The following is a 24651-nucleotide window of genomic DNA, read 5'->3' on the forward strand; positions in this document are numbered from 1 at the left end:
AAAGACTCCTTTGGAACGTTTTATTGAAGGGTTTAACAAGAATTGGCAACAAAACACAAAACTTACGTTATGTATATAAAGAAACACGAAAATAGTCCTACTCAGAGTAGACCCAAGGAAACGCATTGGAAACCAGGCCTGGAGAACATGTTTCAATGTATACCCGTATTGGCCTGTTTTGATGGGGATGGACAGATAATGCTTTTCTCTTAAAAAGGGCTTATTAATGAGATGTTACCAGTGACTTCAGAAACGCTCAATCTCCTACAGTATAGTAGAGATTCCAATAGAGTGCCTTATTACAGAGTGTCAATAGAATTGGCAACAAAATACAAAACTTACGTTATGTATATAAACAAGAAAATAGTCCTACTCAGAGTAGACCCATGGAAGTGCATTGGAAACCAGGCCGTGAGAACGGGTTTCAATGTAAATCTGTAGATCGGCATGCGCTTCTTTTAAAAAGGACTTTTTGTGATATGTTACCAAAAACGCTCAGACTGCTGCAATATATAGTAAAGACTCCTGTGGAACGTTTTATTGAAGGGTTTAACTAGAATTGGCAACAAAACACAAAACTTACGTTATGTATATAAAGAAACAGGAAAATAGTCCTACTCAGAGTAGACCCATGGATGCGCATTGGAAACCAGGCCTGGAGAACATGTTTCAATGTATACGCGTATTGGCCTGTTTTGATGGGGATGGACAGTTAATGCTTTTCTCTTAAAAAGGGCTTATTAATGAGATTTTACCAGTGACTTCAGAAACGCTCAATCTCCTGCAGTATAGTAGAGATTCCAATAGAGTGCCTTATTACAGAGTGTCAATAGAATCGGCAACAAAACAAAAACTTTCCTCATGTTTATAAAGAAACACGAAAATAGTCCTACTCAGAGTAGACCCATGGAAATGCATTGGAAACCAGGCCGTGAGAACGGGTTTCAATGTAAATCAGTAGATTGGCATGCGTTTCTCTTAAAAAGGACTTTTTGTGATATGTTACCAAAATCGCTCAGACTACTGCAATATATAGTAAAGACTCCTGTGGAACGTTTTATTGAAGGGTTTAACTAGAATTGGCAACAAAACACAAAACTTACGTTATGTATATAAAGAAACACGAAAATAGTCCTACTAAGAGTAGACCCATGGATGCGCATTGGAAACCAGGCCTGGAGAACATGTTTCAATGTATACGCATATTGGCCTGTTTTGATGGGGATGGACAGATAATGCTTTTCTCTTAAAAAGGACATATGAATGAGATGTTACCAGTGACTTCAGAAACGCTCAATCTCCTGCAGTATAGTAGAGATTCCAATAGAGTGCCTTATTACAGAGTGTAAACAGAATTGGCAACAAAACACAAAACTTACGTTATGTTTATAAAGAAACAAGAAAACAGTCCTACTCATAGTAGACCCATGGAAATGCATTGGAAACCAGGCCGTGAGAACGGGTTTCAATGTAAATCAGTAGATTGGCATGCGTTTCTCTTAAAAAGGACTTTTTGTGATATGTTACCAAAAACGCTCAGACTGCTGCAATATATAGTAAAGACTCCTGTGGAACGTTTTATTGAAGGGTTTAACTAGAATTGGCAACAAAACAAAAAACTTACATTATGTATATAAAGAAACACAAAAATAGTCCTACTCAGAGTAGACCCATGGAAACGCATTGGAAACCAGGCCTGGAGAACATGTTTCAATGTATACCCGTATTGGCCTGTTTTGATGGGGATGGACAGATAATGCTTTTCTCTTAAAAAGGGCTTATTAATGAGATGTTACCAGTGACTTCAGAAACGCTCAATCTCCTGCAGTATAGTAGAGATTCCAATAGAGTGCCTTATTACAGAGTGTAAATAGAATTGGCAACAAAACACAAAACTTTCCTTATGCATATAAAGAAACAAGAAAATAGTCCTTCTCAGAGTAGACCCATGGAAATGCATTGGAAACCAGGCCTGGAGAACATGTTTCAATGTATACCCGTATTGGCCTGTTTTGATGGGGATGGACAGATAATGCTTTTCTCTTAAAAAGGGCTTATTAATGAGATGTTACCAGTGACTTCAGAAACGCTCAATCTCCTATAGTATAGTAGAGATTCCAATAGAGTGCCTTATTACAGAGTGTCAATAGAATTGGCAACAAAATACAAAACTTACGTTATGTATATAAACAAGAAAATAGTCCTACTCAGAGTAGACCCATGGAAATGCATTGGAAACCAGGCCGTGAGAACGGGTTTCAATGTAAATCTGTAGATTGGCATGCGCTTCTTTTAAAAAGGACTTTTTGTGATATGTTACCAAAAACGCTCAGACTGCTGCAATATATAGTAAAGACTCCTGTGGAACGTTTTATTGAAGGGTTTAACTAGAATTGGCAACAAAACACAAAACTTACGTTACGTATATAAAGAAACAGTCCTACTCAGAGTAGACCCATGGATGCACATTGGAAACCAGGCCTGGAGAACATGTTTCAATGTATACCCGTATTGGCCTGTTTTGATGGGGATGGACAGATAATGCTTTTCTCTTAAAAAGGGCTTATTAATGAGATGTTACCAGTGACTTCAGAAACGCTCAATCTCCTGCAGTATAGTAGAGATTCCAATAGAGTGCCTTATTACAGAGTGTAAACAGAATTGGCAACAAAACACAAAACTTACGTTATGTATATAAAGAAACAAGAAAATAGTCCTACTCAGAGTAGACCCATGGAAATGCATTGGAAACCAGGCCGTGAGAACGGGTTTCAATGTAAATCAGTAGATTGGCATGCGTTTCTCTTAAAAAGGACTTTTTGTGATATGTTACCAAAATCGCTCAGACTACTGCAATATATAGTAAAGACTCCTGTGGAACGTTTTATTGAAGGGTTTAACTAGAATTGGCAACAAAACACAAAACTTACGTTATGTATATAAAGAAACAGGAAAATAGTCCTACTCAGAGTAGACCCATGGATGCGCATTGGAAACCAGGCCTGGAGAACATGTTTCAATGTATACGCGTATTGGCCTGTTTTGATGGGGATGGACAGTTAATGCTTTTCTCTTAAAAAGGGCTTATTAATGAGATTTTACCAGTGACTTCAGAAACGCTCAATCTCCTGCAGTATAGTAGAGATTCCAATAGAGTGCCTTATTACAGAGTGTCAATAGAATCGGCAACAAAACAAAAACTTTCCTCATGTTTATAAAGAAACACGAAAATAGTCCTACTCAGAGTAGACCCATGGAAATGCATTGGAAACCAGGCCGTGAGAACGGGTTTCAATGTAAATCAGTAGATTGGCATGCGTTTCTCTTAAAAAGGACTTTTTGTGATATGTTACCAAAATCGCTCAGACTACTGCAATATATAGTAAAGACTCCTGTGGAACGTTTTATTGAAGGGTTTAACTAGAATTGGCAACAAAACACAAAACTTACGTTATGTATATAAAGAAACACGAAAATAGTCCTACTAAGAGTAGACCCATGGATGCGCATTGGAAACCAGGCCTGGAGAACATGTTTCAATGTATACGCATATTGGCCTGTTTTGATGGGGATGGACAGATAATGCTTTTCTCTTAAAAAGGACATATGAATGAGATGTTACCAGTGACTTCAGAAACGCTCAATCTCCTGCAGTATAGTAGAGATTCCAATAGAGTGCCTTATTACAGAGTGTAAACAGAATTGGCAACAAAACACAAAACTTACGTTATGTTTATAAAGAAACAAGAAAACAGTCCTACTCATAGTAGACCCATGGAAATGCATTGGAAACCAGGCCGTGAGAACGGGTTTCAATGTAAATCAGTAGATTGGCATGCGTTTCTCTTAAAAAGGACTTTTTGTGATATGTTACCAAAAACGCTCAGACTGCTGCAATATATAGTAAAGACTCCTGTGGAACGTTTTATTGAAGGGTTTAACTAGAATTGGCAACAAAACAAAAAACTTACATTATGTATATAAAGAAACACAAAAATAGTCCTACTCAGAGTAGACCCATGGAAACGCATTGGAAACCAGGCCTGGAGAACATGTTTCAATGTATACCCGTATTGGCCTGTTTTGATGGGGATGGACAGATAATGCTTTTCTCTTAAAAAGGGCTTATTAATGAGATGTTACCAGTGACTTCAGAAACGCTCAATCTCCTGCAGTATAGTAGAGATTCCAATAGAGTGCCTTATTACAGAGTGTAAATAGAATTGGCAACAAAACACAAAACTTTCCTTATGCATATAAAGAAACAAGAAAATAGTCCTTCTCAGAGTAGACCCATGGAAATGCATTGGAAACCAGGCCTGGAGAACATGTTTCAATGTATACCCGTATTGGCCTGTTTTGATGGGGATGGACAGATAATGCTTTTCTCTTAAAAAGGGCTTATTAATGAGATGTTACCAGTGACTTCAGAAACGCTCAATCTCCTATAGTATAGTAGAGATTCCAATAGAGTGCCTTATTACAGAGTGTCAATAGAATTGGCAACAAAATACAAAACTTACGTTATGTATATAAACAAGAAAATAGTCCTACTCAGAGTAGACCCATGGAAATGCATTGGAAACCAGGCCGTGAGAACGGGTTTCAATGTAAATCTGTAGATTGGCATGCGCTTCTTTTAAAAAGGACTTTTTGTGATATGTTACCAAAAACGCTCAGACTGCTGCAATATATAGTAAAGACTCCTGTGGAACGTTTTATTGAAGGGTTTAACTAGAATTGGCAACAAAACACAAAACTTACGTTACGTATATAAAGAAACAGTCCTACTCAGAGTAGACCCATGGATGCACATTGGAAACCAGGCCTGGAGAACATGTTTCAATGTATACCCGTATTGGCCTGTTTTGATGGGGATGGACAGATAATGCTTTTCTCTTAAAAAGGGCTTATTAATGAGATGTTACCAGTGACTTCAGAAACGCTCATTCTCCTGCAGTATAGTAGAGATTCCAATAGAGTGCCTTATTACAGAGTGTAAACAGAATTGGCAATAAAACACAAAACTTACGTTTTGTATATAAAGAAAAAAGAAAATAGTCCTACTCAGAGTAGACCCATGGAAATGCATTGGAAACCAGGCCGTGAGAACGGGTTTCAATGTAAATCAGTAGATTGGCATGCGTTTCTCTTAAAAAGGACTTTTTGTGATATACCAAAAACGCTCAGACTACTGCAATATATAGTAAAGACTCCTTTGGAACGTTTTATTGAAGGGTTTAACTAGAATTGGCAACAAAACACAAAACTTACGTTATGTATATAAAGAAACAAGAAAATAGTCCTACTCAGAGTAGACCCATGGAAGCGCATTGGAAGCCAGGCCTGGAGAACATGTTTCAATATATACGCGTATTGGACTGTTTTGATGGGGATGGACAGATAGTGCTTTTCTCTTAAAAAGGGCTTATTAATGAGATGAAACCAGTGACTTCAGAAACGCTCAATCTCCTGCAGTATAGTAGAGATTCCAATAGAGTGCCTTATTACAGAGTGTAAACAGAATTGGCAATAAAACACAAAACTTACGTTATGTATATAAAGAAACAAGAAAATAGTCCTACTCAGAGTAGACACATGGAAATGCATTGGAAACCAGGCCGTGAGAACGGGTTTCAATGTAAATCAGTAGATTGGCATGCGTTTCTCTTAAAAAGGACTTTTTGTGATATGTTACCAAAATCGCTCAGACTACTGCAATATACAGTAAAGACTCCTGTGGAACGTTTTATTGAAGAGTTTAACTAGAACTGGCAACAAAACACAAAACTTACGTTATGTATATAAAGAAACACGAAAATAGTCCTACTCAGAGTAGACCCATGGAAGCGCATTGGAAACCAGGCCTGGAAAACATGTTTCAATGTATACGCGTATTGGCCTGTTTTGATGGGGATGGACAGATAATGCTTTTCTCTTAAAAAGGGCTTATTAATGAGTTGTTACCAGTGACTTCAGAAACGCTCAATCTCCTGCAGTATAGTAGAGATTCCAATAGAGTGCCTTATTACAGAGTGTAAACAGAATTGGCAATAAAACACAAAACTTACGTTATGTATATAAAGAAACAAGAAAATAGTCCTACTCAGAGTAGACCCATGGAAGCGCATTGGAAACCAGGCCTGGAAAACATGTTTCAATGTATACGCGTATACTCAGAGTAGACCCATGGAAATGCATTGGAAACCAGGCCGTGAGAACGGGTTTCAATGTAAATCTGTAGATTGGCATGCGTTTCTCTTAAAAAGGACTTTTTGTGATATGTTACCAAAAACGCTCAGACTACTGCAATAAATAGTAAAGACTCCTTTGGAACGTTTTATTGAAGGGTTTAACAAGAATTGGCAACAAAACACAAAACTTACGTTATGTATATAAAGAAACACGAAAATAGTCCTACTCAGAGTAGACCGATGGAAGCGCATTGGAAACCAGGCCTGGAGAACATGTTTCAATGTATACCCGTATTGGCCTGTTTTGATGGGGATGGACAGATAATGCTTTTCTCTAAAAAAGGGCTTATTAATGAGATGTTACCAGTGACTTCAGAAACGCTCAATCTCCTGCAGTATAGTAGAGATTCCAATAGAGTGCCTTATTACAGAGTGTCAATAGAATTGGCAACAAAATACAAAACTTACGTTATGTATATAAACAAGAAAATAGTCTTACTCAGAGTAGACCCATGGAAATGCATTGGAAACCAAGCCGTGAGAACGGGTTTCAATGGAAATCAGTAGATTAGCATGCGTTTCTCTTAAGGACTTTTTGTGATATGTTACCAAAATCGCTCAGACTACTGCAATATACAGTAAAGACTCCTGTGGAACGTTTTATTGAAGAGTTTAACTAGAACTGGCAACAAAACACAAAACTTACGTTATGTATATAAAGAAACACGAAAATAGTCCTACTCAGAGTAGACCCATGGAAGCGCATTGGAAACCAGGCCTGGAGAACATGTTTCAATGTATACGCGTATTGGCCTGTTTTGATGGGGATGGACAGATAATGCTTTTCTCTTAAAAAGGGCTTATTAATGAGATGTTACCAGTGACTTCAGAAACGCTCAATCTCCTGCAGTATAGTAGAGATTCCAATAGAGTGCCTTATTACAGAGTGTAAACAGAATTGGCAACAAAACACAAAACTTTCCTTATGTATATAAAGAAAAAAGAAAATAGTCCTACTCAGAGTAGACCCATGGAAATGCATTGGAAACCAGGCCGTGAGAACGGGTTTCAATGTAAATCTGTAGATTGGCATGCGTTTCTCTTAAAAAGGACTTTTTGTGATATGTTACCAAAATCGCTCAGACTACTGCAATATATAGTAAAGACTCCTGTGGAACGTTTTATTGAAGGGTTTAACTAGAATTGGCAACAAAACAAAAAACTTACATTATGTGTATAAAGAAACACAAAAATAGTCCTACTCAGAGTAGACCCATGGAAGCGCATTGGAAACCAGGCCTGGAGAACATGTTTCAATGGATACGCGTATTGGCCTGTTTTGATGGGGATGGACAGATAATGCTTTTCTCTTAAAAAGGGCTTATTAATGAGATGTTACCAGTGACTTCAGAAACGCTCAATCTCCTGCAGTATAGTAGAGATTCCAATAGAGTGCCTTATTACAGAGTGTAAATTGAATTGGCAACAAAACACAAAACTTTCCTCATGTATATAAAGAAACAAGAAAATAGGCCTACTCAGAGTAGACCCATGGAAATGCATTGGAAAAAAGGCCGTGAGAACGGGTTTCAATGTAAATCTGTAGATTGGCATGCGTTTCTCTGAAAAAGGACTTTTTGTGATATGTTACCAAAAACGCTCAGACTACTGCAGTAAATAGGAAAGACTCCTTTGGAACGTTTTATTGAAGGGTTTAACAAGAATTGGCAACAAAACACAAAACTTACGTTATGTATATAAAGAAACACGAAAATAGTCCTACTCAGAGTAGACCCATGGAAGCGCATTGGAAACCAGGCCTGGAGAACATGTTTCAATGTATACCCGTATTGGCCTGTTTTGATGGGGATGGACAGATAATGCTTTTCTCTTAAAAAGGGCTTATTAATGAGATGTTACCAGTGACTTCAGAAACGCTCAATCTCCTGCAGTATAGTAGAGATTCCAATAGAGTGCCTTATTACAGGGTGTCAATAGAATTGGCAACAAAATACAAAACTTACGTTATGTATATAAACAAGAAAATAGTCCTACTCAGAGTAGACCCATGGAAATGCATTGGAAACCAGGCCGTGAGAACGGGTTTCAATGTAAATCTGTAGATTGGCATGTGTTTCACTTAAAAAGGACTTTTTGTGATATGTTACCAAAAACGCTCAGACTACTGCAATATAAAGACTCCTTTGGAACGTTTTATTGAAGGGTTTAACTAGAATTGGCAACAAAACACAAAACTTACGTTATGTATATAAAAAAACACGAAAATAGTCCTACTCAGAGTATACCCATGGAAAAGCATTGGAAACCAGGCCTGAAGAACATGTTTCAATGTATACCCGTATTGGCCTGTTTTGATGGGGATGGACAGATAATGCTTTTCTCTTAAAAAGGGCTTATTAATGAGATGTTACCAGTGACTTCAGAAACGCTCAATCTCCTGCAGTATAGTAGAGATTCCAATAGAGTGCCTTATTACAGAGTGTAAATAGAATTGGCAACAAAATACAAAACTTACGTTATGTATATAAACACGAAAATAGTCCTACTCAGAGTAGACACATGGAAATGCATTGGAAACCAGGCCGTGAGAACGGGTTTCAATGTAAATCAGTAGATTGGCATGCGTTTCTCTTAAAAAGGACTTTTTGTGATATGTTACCAAAATCGCTCAGACTACTGCAATATACAGTAAAGACTCCTGTGGAACGTTTTATTGAAGAGTTTAACTAGAACTGGCAACAAAACACAAAACTTACGTTATGTATATAAAGAAACACGAAAATAGTCCTACTCAGAGTAGACCCATGGAAGCGCATTGGAAACCAGGCCTGGAAAACATGTTTCAATGTATACGCGTATACTCAGAGTAGACCCATGGAAATGCATTGGAAACCAGGCCGTGAGAACGGGTTTCAATGTAAATCAGTAGATTGGCATGCGTTTCTCTTAAAAAGGACTTTTTGTGATACGTTACCAAAATCGCTCAGACTACTGCAATATATAGTAAAGACTCCTGTGGAACGTTTTATTGAAGGGTTTAACAAGAATTGGCAACAAAACACAAAACTTACGTTATGTATATAAAGAAACACGAAAATAGTCCTACTCAGAGTAGACCCATGGAAGCGCATTGGAAACCAGGCCTGGAGAACATGTTTCAATGTATACCCGTATTGGCCTGTTTTGATGGGGATGGACAGATAATGCTTTTCTCTTAAAAAGGGCTTATTAATGAGATGTTACCAGTGACTTCAGAAACGCTCAATCTCCTGCAGTATAGTAGAGATTCCAATAGAGTGCCTTATTACAGAGTGTAAATTGAATTGGCAACAAAACACAAAACTTTCCTCATGTATATAAAGAAACAAGAAAATAGTCCTACTCAGAGTAGACCCATGGAAATGCATTGGAAAAAAGGCCGTGAGAACGGGTTTCAATGTAAATCTGTAGATTGGCATGCGTTTCTCTTAAAAAGGACTTTTTGTGATATGTTACCAAAAACGCTCAGACTACTGCAATAAATAGTAAAGACTCCTTTGGAACGTTTTATTGAAGGGTTTAACAAGAATTGGCAACAAAACACAAAACTTACGTTATGTATATAAAGAAACACGAAAATAGTCCTACTCAGAGTAGACCGATGGAAGCGCATTGGAAACCAGGCCTGGAGAACATGTTTCAATGTATACCCGTATTGGCCTGTTTTGATGGGGATGGACAGATAATGCTTTTCTCTAAAAAAGGGCTTATTAATGAGATGTTACCAGTGACTTCAGAAACGCTCAATCTCCTGCAGTATAGTAGAGATTCCAATAGAGTGCCTTATTACAGAGTGTCAATAGAATTGGCAACAAAATACAAAACTTACGTTATGTATATAAACAAGAAAATAGTCTTACTCAGAGTAGACCCATGGAAATGCATTGGAAACCAAGCCGTGAGAACGGGTTTCAATGGAAATCAGTAGATTAGCATGCGTTTCTCTTAAGGACTTTTTGTGATATGTTACCAAAATCGCTCAGACTACTGCAATATACAGTAAAGACTCCTGTGGAACGTTTTATTGAAGAGTTTAACTAGAACTGGCAACAAAACACAAAACTTACGTTATGTATATAAAGAAACACGAAAATAGTCCTACTCAGAGTAGACCCATGGATGCGCATTGGAAACCAGGCCTGGAGAACATGTTTCAATGTATACGCGTATTGGCCTGTTTTGATGGGGATGGACAGATAATGCTTTTCTCTTAAAAAGGGCTTATTAATGAGATGTTACCAGTGACTTCAGAAACGCTCAATCTCCTGCAGTATAGTAGAGATTCCAATAGAGTGCCTTATTACAGAGTGTAAACAGAATTGGCAACAAAACACAAAACTTTCCTTATGTATATAAAGAAAAAAGAAAATAGTCCTACTCAGAGTAGACCCATGGAAATGCATTGGAAACCAGGCCGTGAGAACGGGTTTCAATGTAAATCTGTAGATTGGCATGCGTTTCTCTTAAAAAGGACTTTTTGTGATATGTTACCAAAATCGCTCAGACTACTGCAATATATAGTAAAGACTCCTGTGGAACGTTTTATTGAAGGGTTTAACTAGAATTGGCAACAAAACAAAAAACTTACATTATGTGTATAAAGAAACACAAAAATAGTCCTACTCAGAGTAGACCCATGGAAGCGCATTGGAAACCAGGCCTGGAGAACATGTTTCAATGGATACGCGTATTGGCCTGTTTTGATGGGGATGGACAGATAATGCTTTTCTCTTAAAAAGGGCTTATTAATGAGATGTTACCAGTGACTTCAGAAACGCTCAATCTCCTGCAGTATAGTAGAGATTCCAATAGAGTGCCTTATTACAGAGTGTAAATTGAATTGGCAACAAAACACAAAACTTTCCTCATGTATATAAAGAAACAAGAAAATAGGCCTACTCAGAGTAGACCCATGGAAATGCATTGGAAAAAAGGCCGTGAGAACGGGTTTCAATGTAAATCTGTAGATTGGCATGCGTTTCTCTGAAAAAGGACTTTTTGTGGTATGTTACCAAAAACGCTCAGACTACTGCAGTAAATAGGAAAGACTCCTTTGGAACGTTTTATTGAAGGGTTTAACAAGAATTGGCAACAAAACACAAAACTTACGTTATGTATATAAAGAAACACGAAAATAGTCCTACTCAGAGTAGACCCATGGAAGCGCATTGGAAACCAGGCCTGGAGAACATGTTTCAATGTATACCCGTATTGGCCTGTTTTGATGGGGATGGACAGATAATGCTTTTCTCTTAAAAAGGGCTTATTAATGAGATGTTACCAGTGACTTCAGAAACGCTCAATCTCCTGCAGTATAGTAGAGATTCCAATAGAGTGCCTTATTACAGGGTGTCAATAGAATTGGCAACAAAATACAAAACTTACGTTATGTATATAAACAAGAAAATAGTCCTACTCAGAGTAGACCCATGGAAATGCATTGGAAACCAGGCCGTGAGAACGGGTTTCAATGTAAATCTGTAGATTGGCATGTGTTTCACTTAAAAAGGACTTTTTGTGATATGTTACCAAAAACGCTCAGACTACTGCAATATAAAGACTCCTTTGGAACGTTTTATTGAAGGGTTTAACTAGAATTGGCAACAAAACACAAAACTTACGTTATGTATATAAAAAAACACGAAAATAGTCCTACTCAGAGTATACCCATGGAAAAGCATTGGAAACCAGGCCTGAAGAACATGTTTCAATGTATACCCGTATTGGCCTGTTTTGATGGGGATGGACAGATAATGCTTTTCTCTTAAAAAGGGCTTATTAATGAGATGTTACCAGTGACTTCAGAAACGCTCAATCTCCTGCAGTATAGTAGAGATTCCAATAGAGTGCCTTATTACAGAGTGTAAATAGAATTGGCAACAAAATACAAAACTTACGTTATGTATATAAACACGAAAATAGTCCTACTCAGAGTAGACACATGGAAATGCATTGGAAACCAGGCCGTGAGAACGGGTTTCAATGTAAATCAGTAGATTGGCATGCGTTTCTCTTAAAAAGGACTTTTTGTGATATGTTACCAAAATCGCTCAGACTACTGCAATATACAGTAAAGACTCCTGTGGAACGTTTTATTGAAGGGTTTAACAAGAATTGGCAACAAAACACAAAACTTACGTTATGTATATAAAGAAACACGAAAATAGTCCTACTCAGAGTAGACCCATGGAAGCGCATTGGAAACCAGGCCTGGAGAACATGTTTCAATGTATACCCGTATTGGCCTGTTTTGATGGGGATGGACATATAATGCTTTTCTCTTAAAAAGGGCTTATTAATGAGATGTTACCAGTGACTTCAGAAACGCTCAATCTCCTGCAGTATAGTAGAGATTCCAATAGAGTGCCTTATTACAGAGTGTAAATTGAATTGGCAACAAAACACAAAACTTTCCTCATGTATATAAAGAAACAAGAAAATAGTCCTACTCAGAGTAGACCCATGGAAATGCATTGGAAAAAAGGCCGTGAGAACGGGTTTCAATGTAAATCTGTAGATTGGCATGCGTTTCTCTTAAAAAGGACTTTTTGTGATATGTTACCAAAAACGCTCAGACTACTGCAATAAATAGTAAAGACTCCTTTGGAACGTTTTATTGAAGGGTTTAACAAGAATTGGCAACAAAACACAAAACTTACGTTATGTATATAAAGAAACACGAAAATAGTCCTACTCAGAGTAGACCGATGGAAGCGCATTGGAAACCAGGCCTGGAGAACATGTTTCAATGTATACCCGTATTGGCCTGTTTTGATGGGGATGGACAGATAATGCTTTTCTCTAAAAAAGGGCTTATTAATGAGATGTTACCAGTGACTTCAGAAACGCTCAATCTCCTGCAGTATAGTAGAGATTCCAATAGAGTGCCTCATTACAGAGTGTCAATAGAATTGGCAACAAAATACAAAACTTACGTTATGTATATAAACAAGAAAATAGTCTTACTCAGAGTAGACCCATGGAAATGCATTGGAAACCAAGCCGTGAGAACGGGTTTCAATGGAAATCAGTAGATTAGCATGCGTTTCTCTTAAGGACTTTTTGTGATATGTTACCAAAATCGCTCAGACTACTGCAATATACAGTAAAGACTCCTGTGGAACGTTTTATTGAAGAGTTTAACTAGAACTGGCAACAAAACACAAAACTTACGTTATGTATATAAAGAAACACGAAAATAGTCCTACTCAGAGTAGACCCATGGATGCGCATTGGAAACCAGGCCTGGAGAACATGTTTCAATGTATACGCGTATTGGCCTGTTTTGATGGGGATGGACAGATAATGCTTTTCTCTTAAAAAGGGCTTATTAATGAGATGTTACCAGTGACTTCAGAAACGCTCAATCTCCTGCAGTATAGTAGAGATTCCAATAGAGTGCCTTATTACAGAGTGTAAACAGAATTGGCAACAAAACACAAAACTTTCCTTATGTATATAAAGAAAAAAGAAAATAGTCCTACTCAGAGTAGACCCATGGAAATGCATTGGAAACCAGGCCGTGAGAACGGGTTTCAATGTAAATCTGTAGATTGGCATGCGTTTCTCTTAAAAAGGACTTTTTGTGATATGTTACCAAAATCGCTCAGACTACTGCAATATATAGTAAAGACTCCTGTGGAACGTTTTATTGAAGGGTTTAACTAGAATTGGCAACAAAACAAAAAACTTACATTATGTGTATAAAGAAACACAAAAATAGTCCTACTCAGAGTAGACCCATGGAAGCGCATTGGAAACCAGGCCTGGAGAACATGTTTCAATGGATACGCGTATTGGCCTGTTTTGATGGGGATGGACAGATAATGCTTTTCTCTTAAAAAGGGCTTATTAATGAGATGTTACCAGTGACTTCAGAAACGCTCAATCTCCTGCAGTATAGTAGAGATTCCAATAGAGTGCCTTATTACAGAGTGTAAATTGAATTGGCAACAAAACACAAAACTTTCCTCATGTATATAAAGAAACAAGAAAATAGGCCTACTCAGAGTAGACCCATGGAAATGCATTGGAAAAAAGGCCGTGAGAACGGGTTTCAATGTAAATCTGTAGATTGGCATGCGTTTCTCTGAAAAAGGACTTTTTGTGATATGTTACCAAAAACGCTCAGACTACTGCAGTAAATAGGAAAGACTCCTTTGGAACGTTTTATTGAAGGGTTTAACAAGAATTGGCAACAAAACACAAAACTTACGTTATGTATATAAAGAAACACGAAAATAGTCCTACTCAGAGTAGACCCATGGAAGCGCATTGGAAACCAGGCCTGGAGAACATGTTTCAATGTATACCCGTATTGGCCTGTTTTGATGGGGATGGACAGATAATGCTTTTCTCTTAAAAAGGGCTTATTAATGAGATGTTACCAGTGACTTCAGAAACGCTCAATCTCCTGCAGTATAGTAGAGATTCCAATAGAGTGCCTTATTACAGGGTGTCAATAGAATTGGCAACAAAATACAAAACTTACGTTATGTATATAAACAAGAAAATAGTCCTACTCAGAGTAGACCCATGGAAATGCATTGGAAACCAGGCCGTGAGAACGGGTTTCAATGTAAATCTGTAGATTGGCATGTGTTTCACTTAAAAAGGACTTTTTGTGATATGTTACCAAAAACGCTCAGACTACTGCAATATAAAGACTCCTTTGGAACGTTTTATTGAAGGGTTTAACTAGAATTGGCAACAAAACACAAAACTTACGTTATGTATATAAAAAAACACGAAAATAGTCCTACTCAGAGTATACCCATGGAAAAGCATTGGAAACCAGGCCTGAAGAACATGTTTCAATGTATACCCGTATTGGCCTGTTTTGATGGGGATGGACAGATAATGCTTTTCTCTTAAAAAGGGCTTATTAATGAGATGTTACCAGTGACTTCAGAAACGCTCAATCTCCTGCAGTATAGTAGAGATTCCAATAGAGTGCCTTATTACAGAGTGTAAATAGAATTGGCAACAAAATACAAAACTTACGTTATGTATATAAACACGAAAATAGTCCTACTCAGAGTAGACACATGGAAATGCATTGGAAACCAGGCCGTGAGAACGGGTTTCAATGTAAATCAGTAGATTGGCATGCGTTTCTCTTAAAAAGGACTTTTTGTGATATGTTACCAAAATCGCTCAGACTACTGCAATATACAGTAAAGACTCCTGTGGAACGTTTTATTGAAGAGTTTAACTAGAACTGGCAACAAAACACAAAACTTACGTTATGTATATAAAGAAACACGAAAATAGTCCTACTCAGAGTAGACCCATGGAAGCGCATTGGAAACCAGGCCTGGAAAACATGTTTCAATGTATACGCGTATTGGCCTGTTTTGATGGGGATGGACAGATAATGCTTTTCTCTTAAAAAGGGCTTATTAATGAGATGTTACCAGTGTGAAGGATTGGGAAAGTGGGAGTTAAATCTACTGAGGTTAGGCTGAGGCTTCACACCTGGAGGGTATCTCCTGCCTAGGCTAATTGGGCTTTGTGTGGGAAGAAAGGACCGACTCCCTCATTAGGAGACAAACAGATAAAAGCTAATGGGATTAAGCTGGGGGTTCGTCTTTAGCCCCGAGGCTATGGATGTCTACGGTTGCCCGGTTAGGGGACTGGGAGAGCGTTAGGAAGCCGTACTTTGGCTGTGAGCTGGTTTTTCTAAAGGCAAGTTGGTCGGTTTGACCAGGGAAGGGGAAATTTAGTGGACTGACTGTCGGTTCTTGTATGAATGGATTTATGGGTGGTTTTGCCTGACTTGTATTTGTTTTATCCATTCCCTACCCCCATTCCCTCTTATGTTCTGTTCTATGTACTTGTTTATATCTGCTACTGACCAAGTGCCTATCTAATAGCTGTCTTTTTTAAAAATAAACCTTTTATTTTGGTTACTCTGGGTGTTGGTGTGTTTTATTCCAAGGAAGTACTGGTTCTTTGGGTGGGAGCAAGAGGGGAAGAGACCCTGGGGAAGGACTGATTAACTCAGACTTCCATTACATGGTGGCAGCGGTGGGATAAAAGAGCCAGTATTTTTTGGAATAAAAGTGGTGTGTGTGTGGGGGAATAGGAAATTTTGGAAAACCAGACGCAGTTAAAGTTGGCTAAAAAGCAGGCTGCCATGAGTGAGCCTGGGAATATAGGGAGGCCTGTTCCGGCTGCGAGTTTAAGCGCACCAGAAGGTTCGCTGGTAACGTTGGCGGATACGGCAGGGAGCCCGTTGTCGTCGGTGCCGCCGTCCGAGGCTGGTGCGGTGGGGCAAGGGTTGAGGCGAGTGGAGGATGCCGACCCGAATGTGGAGCAGAGCCTCTTGGATACGGATAGCGGAAGCGACCTGGAGGAGTCGTGGAGGGCCGCGGAATATCGCCGCCGGGAACGGCGGAGGCAACGACGGCAGGAGGAGTTCCAGCACCAACAAATGGTGGCTATGCAGTTGCAAATGAGGGCATTGCAGCTCCAGTTGGAAGAAAGTGAGAGGAGCCGGGGGGCTGTGTCGGTTAATCAAAAGCTGTTCCCCACTTTTCGGTCAGGACAAGATATGTTCTCTTTCTTTTCCCTGTTTGAGACGGCGTGTGATGATCAGAGGGTGCCGCTGACGCAGCGGATGGCGGTGCTGCGGGCCCAAGTAAGTGGGGAACTGGCGGATGTGTTGGGGACTATCCCGAAGCAGGATGCTCAGGACTATGAGAAATTTAAGGAAACTGTCCGCCAACGCTTCGCCCTCTCGGCAGAGAGCTGCCGTCAGAAATATCGAGCTATTAGATTGGAGCCGAAAGAGACTTGTGTGTCGCTGGCGGATCGGATTATAAGAGCGATGGAACAATGGGCGGCGGCTGCGAAGTTTGTCCCTCTTGCTCCTATGGCGGAGGTACTGAACATGGAACAATTTTATGCCGCCCTCCCAGAGGATTTGGCTGCGTTGGTGAGTGACCATCGCCCTACTACTTTGCGGGATGCTGCCCTGCTAGCAGATCAGATGGGGGTGTACCGGCGGAAGGAGGCGGGACGAGCCAGTCTGCCCAAGCGAGGGGGAAGCGGAGCCGTGCCAGTGGCGTCACCGGCAAGTGGAGGGAAGAATGGGGCTGCTGGCCCAGGTTGGCCGCCTCGGGGTGAGCGGCGAGGGAAAGAGGACCCCCCACGAGCAACATCTACGCCTGTGATCTCCGGTTGCTTCTATTGTAAAGAAGAAGGCCATCTGAAGAGGGATTGTCCCAAGTTGGCAGCCCGGAGACTGGGGGAGAACCTTGCCGCCCCTAAGGTGGGCAGAGTCCACGCTTTTCCCCCGGGAGGAGGACGCGAAGGGTCCAACTGGGAGACGGAGCAACTGGAGGGGGAGGGCGAGGGGGCAGATGGCGCTCCTTCCCCGAGAGAGAGACCACTTGGCTCTGAGGAGGCGACAATGGGGTTGATCCAGCCGGGGCAGGTGGAGTGGAGTCAGCTACATTTTTGTAAGTCTATCAAGATCAATGGGACTGTGCGGTGGGGGTGGCGTGATACTGGCGCTTCCCTTTCTGCTATTGATCAGAAATTTGTTCGGCCGGATCAGATGCTCCCGGGGCAGAAGTATACAGTTACCCCCTATAGTTCCCCCCCGGTTTCCTTACCACTGGCCAGGATTCCTGTGGAGTATGAAGGGTGGAAAGGGCAAATGACTTTTTTGGTACATCGGAACTCCTTGTGGCCCGTTCTGTTAGGGAATGATTTGGCCTACTTGGCTGCCAAGGTGGGGGTTGTTACTCGAAGTCAAATGCACCAACGGCCGGTGGAGCAGGGAACACAGAAAGTCCCTGGGCGTGGAGAGAAGGAAGATGCTGGAGTACCCAGTATAGGGGATCAAGATCTGGATCAACTTTTCCCTGAATCATTGGAACCCCCTCCATCGCCCACGTCAGCGCCAGGCGAAGATACCTTCGGGCAGGGGGAGTGGGGCTCCGAAGAAGCTATCCGTGATGCCCAAAGGAGTGATCCGTCCCTGGCTGGGTGTCGGGAGGAGGCGGAACGGGGCATTGCTGCTGTTACACCTCAACATGCCACGCGGTTTTACTGGCAGAAGGGAGTTTTGTATCGTGAATTTGCCCCAAAAGGGGTTGGACAGCGATGGACCCTGCAGCGCCAGTTGGTAGTCCCTCAGGGGTTTCGGCAGACAGTGCTGCAGTTGGCCCATGCCACGGCGTGGGGGGGACATCTGGGCGTGAAAAAGACCCGGGATCGGGTTTCCAGGGACTTCTACTGGCCTACTATTGCTCAAGCTGTTAAAGATTTCTGCCGTTCCTGTGATACCTGCCAGCGGGTGGGGTTTAATCGAGATCACCCGAAGGCGCCCCTGCACCCTTTGCCGACTGTAGAGACCCCTTTCGAGCGGATTGGATTGGATGTGATGGGGCCATTCTCCCCTCCTACCCGAACCGGGAAGAGATTCATTCTGACTATTATCGATTTCTCAACGCGATATGCGGAGGCAATTGCTTTAAGATCTATTACTGCTGATGCTTTGGCTAAAACCCTGCTGTCTGTCTGTTCCCGTTTAGGAATGCCGCGGGCTGTCCTTTCGGATCGGGGCCCCGGGTTTGTTTCCCAGCTGCTGCAGAAGATGTGGGACCTGGGCGGTGTGGAGCATGTTTTTTCTGTCCCTTACCATCACCAAACTAATGGGTTGGTTGAGAGGTTCAATCAGACTTTGGGGAAGATGGTGAGGGCGTTTGCTGTAAAACATCCTACGGATTGGGATCAAGGACTCCCCATGCTAATTTTTGCTTATAACGATGCGATTCAGGAGAGTGTCGGGTTTGCCCCGAATGAGTTAATGTTCGGGAGGCGGGTACGGAGCCCCCTTACCCTCCTACGGGAGGAATGGGAGGGGAAGGTGGAAGGCAGCCCTCAGTCGGTGGTGGGCTTTATGCAACGACTTCAGAGCCTACTACAAACTATTCGGGGGGTGGCGCAGAAGAACTTGGAAGGTGCCCAACGGAACCAGAAGGTGTGGTATGATCGGGCTGCCCGAACCCGTACCTTCCAGCCCGGCGACCAGGTGTTGGTTCTTAAGCCCGTGAAACCGGACAAACTGTCGGTGAAGTGGGAAGGCCCTCTAGTGGTCAAACAGCGGTTGGGAGATGTGAACTATTTGTTGACTTACCCGGGAACAACTCGACAGCCTAAGGTGTTTCATGTAAATATGCTAAAGCTGTATGTTGATCGACATGATTTTGTATTTGGTTTAAAGGGGGAGGTGGAGGGACCTGTGGATTTGTTGGAAGAATGTCAGAGGCCTGAAGGGGTGGAATGTGTGGTCTTATCCCCCTCCCTTTCAGCCGCACAGCAAATGGAGCTGAGGCAAGTGTTGGGGGAATTTCAGGTTTTGTTTTCAAACCGCCCAGGGCGGACTTCTTTGGCTAAGCATTCGATCTACACGGGGAACCATCCCCCCATCCGGTCCTTGCCCTATCGGGCGGTAGGACAGCATGCTCTCGATATTGAAAGAGAACTACAGGAGATGTTGGAGTTGGGGGTGATTCGGCCCTCCCAAAGTTCATGGTCCTCCCCAGTCGTTCTGGTGGCTAAACCACAAGGACAGGGAGTTCGTTTCTGCATAGATTACAGAAGGATCAATCAGTTGACCCAGTTGGATCCCTATCCTATGCCCCGAACGGATACGTTAATCGAGCAGCTGGGGGGGGCAAAGTTTATTACTACTCTTGACCTTACCAAAGGGTATTGGCAGGTCCCTTTGGACGAAGGGGCGGCGGAAAAATCGGCCTTTGTGACTCATAAGGGGCTATTTGAATTTACAGTCTTACCTTTTGGGGTAAAGAATGGACCGGCCACGTTTATGAGATTAATGGATGGACTGTTGGATGGATTGGGGAATTTTGCCTGTGCCTATTTAGATGATTTGGCTATCTACTCCCAGACGTGGGAGGATCATCTGTCCCATATCCGGCAAGTCTTACAGAGGATTCAGCAAGCTAATTTGACCATAAAAGCGTCAAAGTGCCAGTTTGGTTTAGGGGAGGTAGTGTACTTGGGGCACCAAGTGGGGGGAGGAAACATCAAACCCTTAGAGGCCAAGATTCAATCGATTCGGGACTGGCCTATTCCCCGGACTAAAAAACAGGTTCAGTCCTTTTTGGGGCTTGCGGGGTATTACCGTAGGTTTGTGCCCCATTTTAGTGCCGTAGCTACCCCTCTTACCGATTTGTGTCAGAAACGAAGACCAGTGCAGGTACAGTGGACTTCTGCCTGTCAGCAGGCTTTTGATCTGTTAAAAGAGAAGTTGATGTCTGCGCCTATCTTATTGGCCCCTGATTTTCATAAGGCGTTTGTGGTACAGACTGATGCCTCAGATACTGGGATTGGAGCCGTGCTGCTGCAGGAGGGGTTGGATCAGCAGCTGCACCCTGTGGTGTATTTGAGTAAGAAGCTGTTATCTAGGGAAAGAGGGTTGTCTACAATTGAGAAGGAGTGTTTGGCCATTGTCTGGGCTTTGGGAAAGCTACGAGCTTATGTGTGGGGTCGACCTTTTAAGCTCCAGACCGATCACTCCCCTCTTTGCTGGCTGGCTCGAATGAAGGGGACGAATGGGAAGTTGTTGCGATGGAGTCTTGCTTTGCAAGATTATGATTTTGAAGTGTCCCACATTCGAGGTCGAGACAATATTCTAGCTGATGGATTGTCCCGAGCTTATGGGGTTGAGGAGGGAGAGACTGGTTAAGTGAATCTTTTTTTTTTTTTTGAGATAGAGATCTTGAGGGATTAACCCTCAAGTCTCATCTTTCAAAGGAGGGCGTGTGAAGGATTGGGAAAGTGGGAGTTAAATCTACTGAGGTTAGGCTGAGGCTTCACACCTGGAGGCTATCTCCTGCCTAGGCTAATTGGGCTTTGTGTGGGAAGAAAGGACCGACTCCCTCATTAGGAGACAAACAGATAAAAGCTAATGGGATTAAGCTGGGGGTTCGTCTTTAGCCCCGAGGCTATGGATGTCTACGGTTGCCCGGTTAGGGGACTGGGAGAGCGTTAGGAAGCCGTACTTTGGCTGTGAGCTGGTTTTTCTAAAGGCAAGTTGGTCGGTTTGACCAGGGAAGGGGAAATTTAGTGGACTGACTGTCGGTTCTTGTATGAATGGATTTATGGGTGGTTTTGCCTGACTTGTATTTGTTTTATCCATTCCCTACCCCCATTCCCTCTTATGTTCTGTTCTATGTACTTGTTTATATCTGCTACTGACCAAGTGCCTATCTAATAGCTGTCTTTTTTAAAAATAAACCTTTTATTTTGGTTACTCTGGGTGTTGGTGTGTTTTATTCCAAGGAAGTACTGGTTCTTTGGGTGGGAGCAAGAGGGGAAGAGACCCTGGGGAAGGACTGATTAACTCAGACTTCCATTACAACCAGTGACTTCAGAAACGCTCAATCTCCTGCAGTATAGTAGAGATTCCAATAGAGTGCCTTATTACAGAGTGTAAACAGAATTGGCAATAAAACACAAAACTTACGTTATGTATATAAAGAAACAGGAAAATAGTCCTACTCAGAGTAGACCCATGGAAATGTATTGGAAACCAGGCCGTGAGAACGGGTTTCAATGTAAATCAGTAGATTGGCATGCGTTTCTCTTAAAAAGGACTTTTTGTGATATGTTACCAAAATCGCTCAGACTACTGCAATATATAGTAAAGACTCCTGTGGAACGTTTTATTGAAGGGTTTAACTAGAATTGGCAACAAAACAAAAAACTTACATTATGTATATAAAGAAACACAAAAATAGTCCTACTCAGAGTAGACCCATGGAAGCGCATTGGAAACCAGGCCTGGAGAACATGTTTCAATGTATACGCGTATTGGCCTGTTTTGATGGGGATGGACAGATAATGCTTTTCTCTTAAAAAGGGCTTATTAATGAGATGTTACCAGTGACTTCAGAAACGCTCAATCTCCTGCTGTATAGTAGAGATTCCAATAGAGTGCCTTATTACAGAGTGTAAATTGAATTGGCAACAAAACACAAAACTTTCCTCATGTATATAAAGAAACAAGAAAATAGTCCTACTCAGAGTAGACCCATGGAAATGCATTGGAAAAAAGGCCGTGAGAACGGGTTTCAATGTAAATCTGTAGATTGGCATGCGTTTCTCTGAAAAAGGACTTTTTGTGATATGTTACGAAAAACGCTCAGACTACTGCAGTAAATAGGAAAGACTCCTTTGGAACGTTTTATTGAAGGGTTTAACAAGAATTGGCAACAAAACACAAAACTTACGTTATGTATATAAAGAAACACGAAAATAGTCCTACTCAGAGTAGACCCATGGAAGCGCATTGGAAACCAGGCCTGGAGAACATGTTTCAATGTATACCCGTATTGGCCTGTTTTGATGGGGATGGACAGATAATGCTTTTCTCTTAAAAAGGGCTGATTAATGAGATGTTACCAGTGACTTCAGAAACGCTCAATCTCCTGCAGTATAGTAGAGATTCCAATAGAGTGCCTTATTACAGAGTGTCAATAGAATTCGCAACAAAACACAAAACTTATGTTATGTATATAAACAAGAAAATAGTCCTACTCAGAGTAGACACATGGAAATGCATTGGAAACCAGGCCGTGAGAACGGGTTTCAATGTAAATCAGTAGATTGGCATGCGTTTCTCTTAAAAAGGACTTTTTGTGATATGTTACCAAAATCGCTCAGACTACTGCAATATACAGTAAAGACTCCTGTGGAACGTTTTATTGAAGAGTTTAACTAGAACTGGCAACAAAACACAAAACTTACGTTATGTATATAAAGAAACACGAAAATAGTCCTACTCAGAGTAGACCCATGGAAGCGCATTGGAAACCAGGCCTGGAAAACATGTTTCAATGTATACGCGTATTGGCTTGTTTTGATGGGGATGGACAGATAATGCTTTTCTCTTAAAAAGGGCTTATTAATGAGATGTTACCAGTGACTTCAGAAACGCTCAATCTCCTGCAGTATAGTAGAGATTCCAATAGAGTGCCTTATTACAGAGTGTAAACAGAATTGGCAATAAAACACAAAACTTACGTTATGTATATAAAGAAACAAGAAAATAGTCCTACTCAGAGTAGACCCATGGAAGCGCATTGGAAACCAGGCCTGGAAAACATGTTTCAATGTATACGCGTATACTCAGAGTAGACCCATGGAAATGCATTGGAAACCAGGCCGTGAGAACGGGTTTCAATGTAAATCAGTAGATTGGCAAGCTTTTCTCTTAAAAAGGACTTTTTGTGATACGTTACCAAAATCGCTCAGACTACTGCAATATATAAGTGGGAAAAACCTTTAACCCACCCATTGTCTGGAAAATTCATTATCTCAAGCTTTTCTCTTGTGGCGATCCAAGCCTGGTTCACCACGCGGGAGAGGCTGACCAGGCCCGTTTTGGCACTTCTGTTAATGAGCGTCTAAAGCCCCACCCATTGCCCATCTGGGTCTTCTCTTGGCCAGTGCACTGTCACTGGCCAAGAAAAGGTCTGGATCGCCAGGTGGGGAGGGGCTGAAAGGCTGTATTTCTGGAAGTGAGGAAACATGGCCTTCAACCCCTCCCATGGACCATCCATGCCTTTTCTTGGCCAGTGCAATGTCACCAGCCAAGAAACGGCCCAGACTGCTGTGCGGGGAGTGGCTAGAAAGCTGTGTTTCCACACTTCCAGAAATGCATCCTCCAGCCCCTCCCAGCCCCAATCTGGCTTTCTTTGTGGCCTGCGGAATCACGGCGGCCAAGGAAAGGCCTGTACCAGCGTGGGGGAGGGGCTTGAAGGACATGTTTCCAGAAGCATGGAAACACATCCTCCTGCCCCTCCCAGTGCTGATCTGGCCTTCTTCTTGGCTCGCGCAATCGTGTTGGCCAAGAAAAGGCCCGGACCAGTGTGGAGAAGGGGCTTGAAGGTTGCGTTTCCGCACTTCCAGAAATGTGTCCTCTAGCCCCTCCCATAGCCTCATGTCACTCATCTGGGTTTCTTCTTGGTCGGCACAATGGTGATGACCCAGAAGGAGCCCGGATGGCCACAAAGGAGGAAGCGAGCCCTTACAGCCCCCTGCATCGCTAGCCAGGCAGAAGGTGGTGGTGGTGACAGCATCAGCCGCTGTGCTGGCAGTGAGTAGCAGCGGTGGCAGCGGCAGCAATAGTGTGGAAGCAACACCAGCAGCAACAGTACCAGCAACGCATGTGAAGGTGCATGGCGGTGGCAGCATGGGAGGCCTTTCTTCACCCAACTTTTTCCGGCTTGATTCATATCCCCCAATCTTTGTATCTTGTGTCTTGAGCTGCAAGCAGTTATTGTTTTTTTCTTTATGTTGTCAAAAGTTTCACCTGTGGGCTCCTTGACTTCAAGGAGCTACTCTTAATGGCACA

The sequence above is a fragment of the Elgaria multicarinata genome, chromosome 2, assembly GCF_023053635.1.
Source record: "Elgaria multicarinata webbii isolate HBS135686 ecotype San Diego chromosome 2, rElgMul1.1.pri, whole genome shotgun sequence".
Taxonomy (NCBI): Eukaryota; Metazoa; Chordata; class Lepidosauria; order Squamata; family Anguidae; genus Elgaria; species Elgaria multicarinata.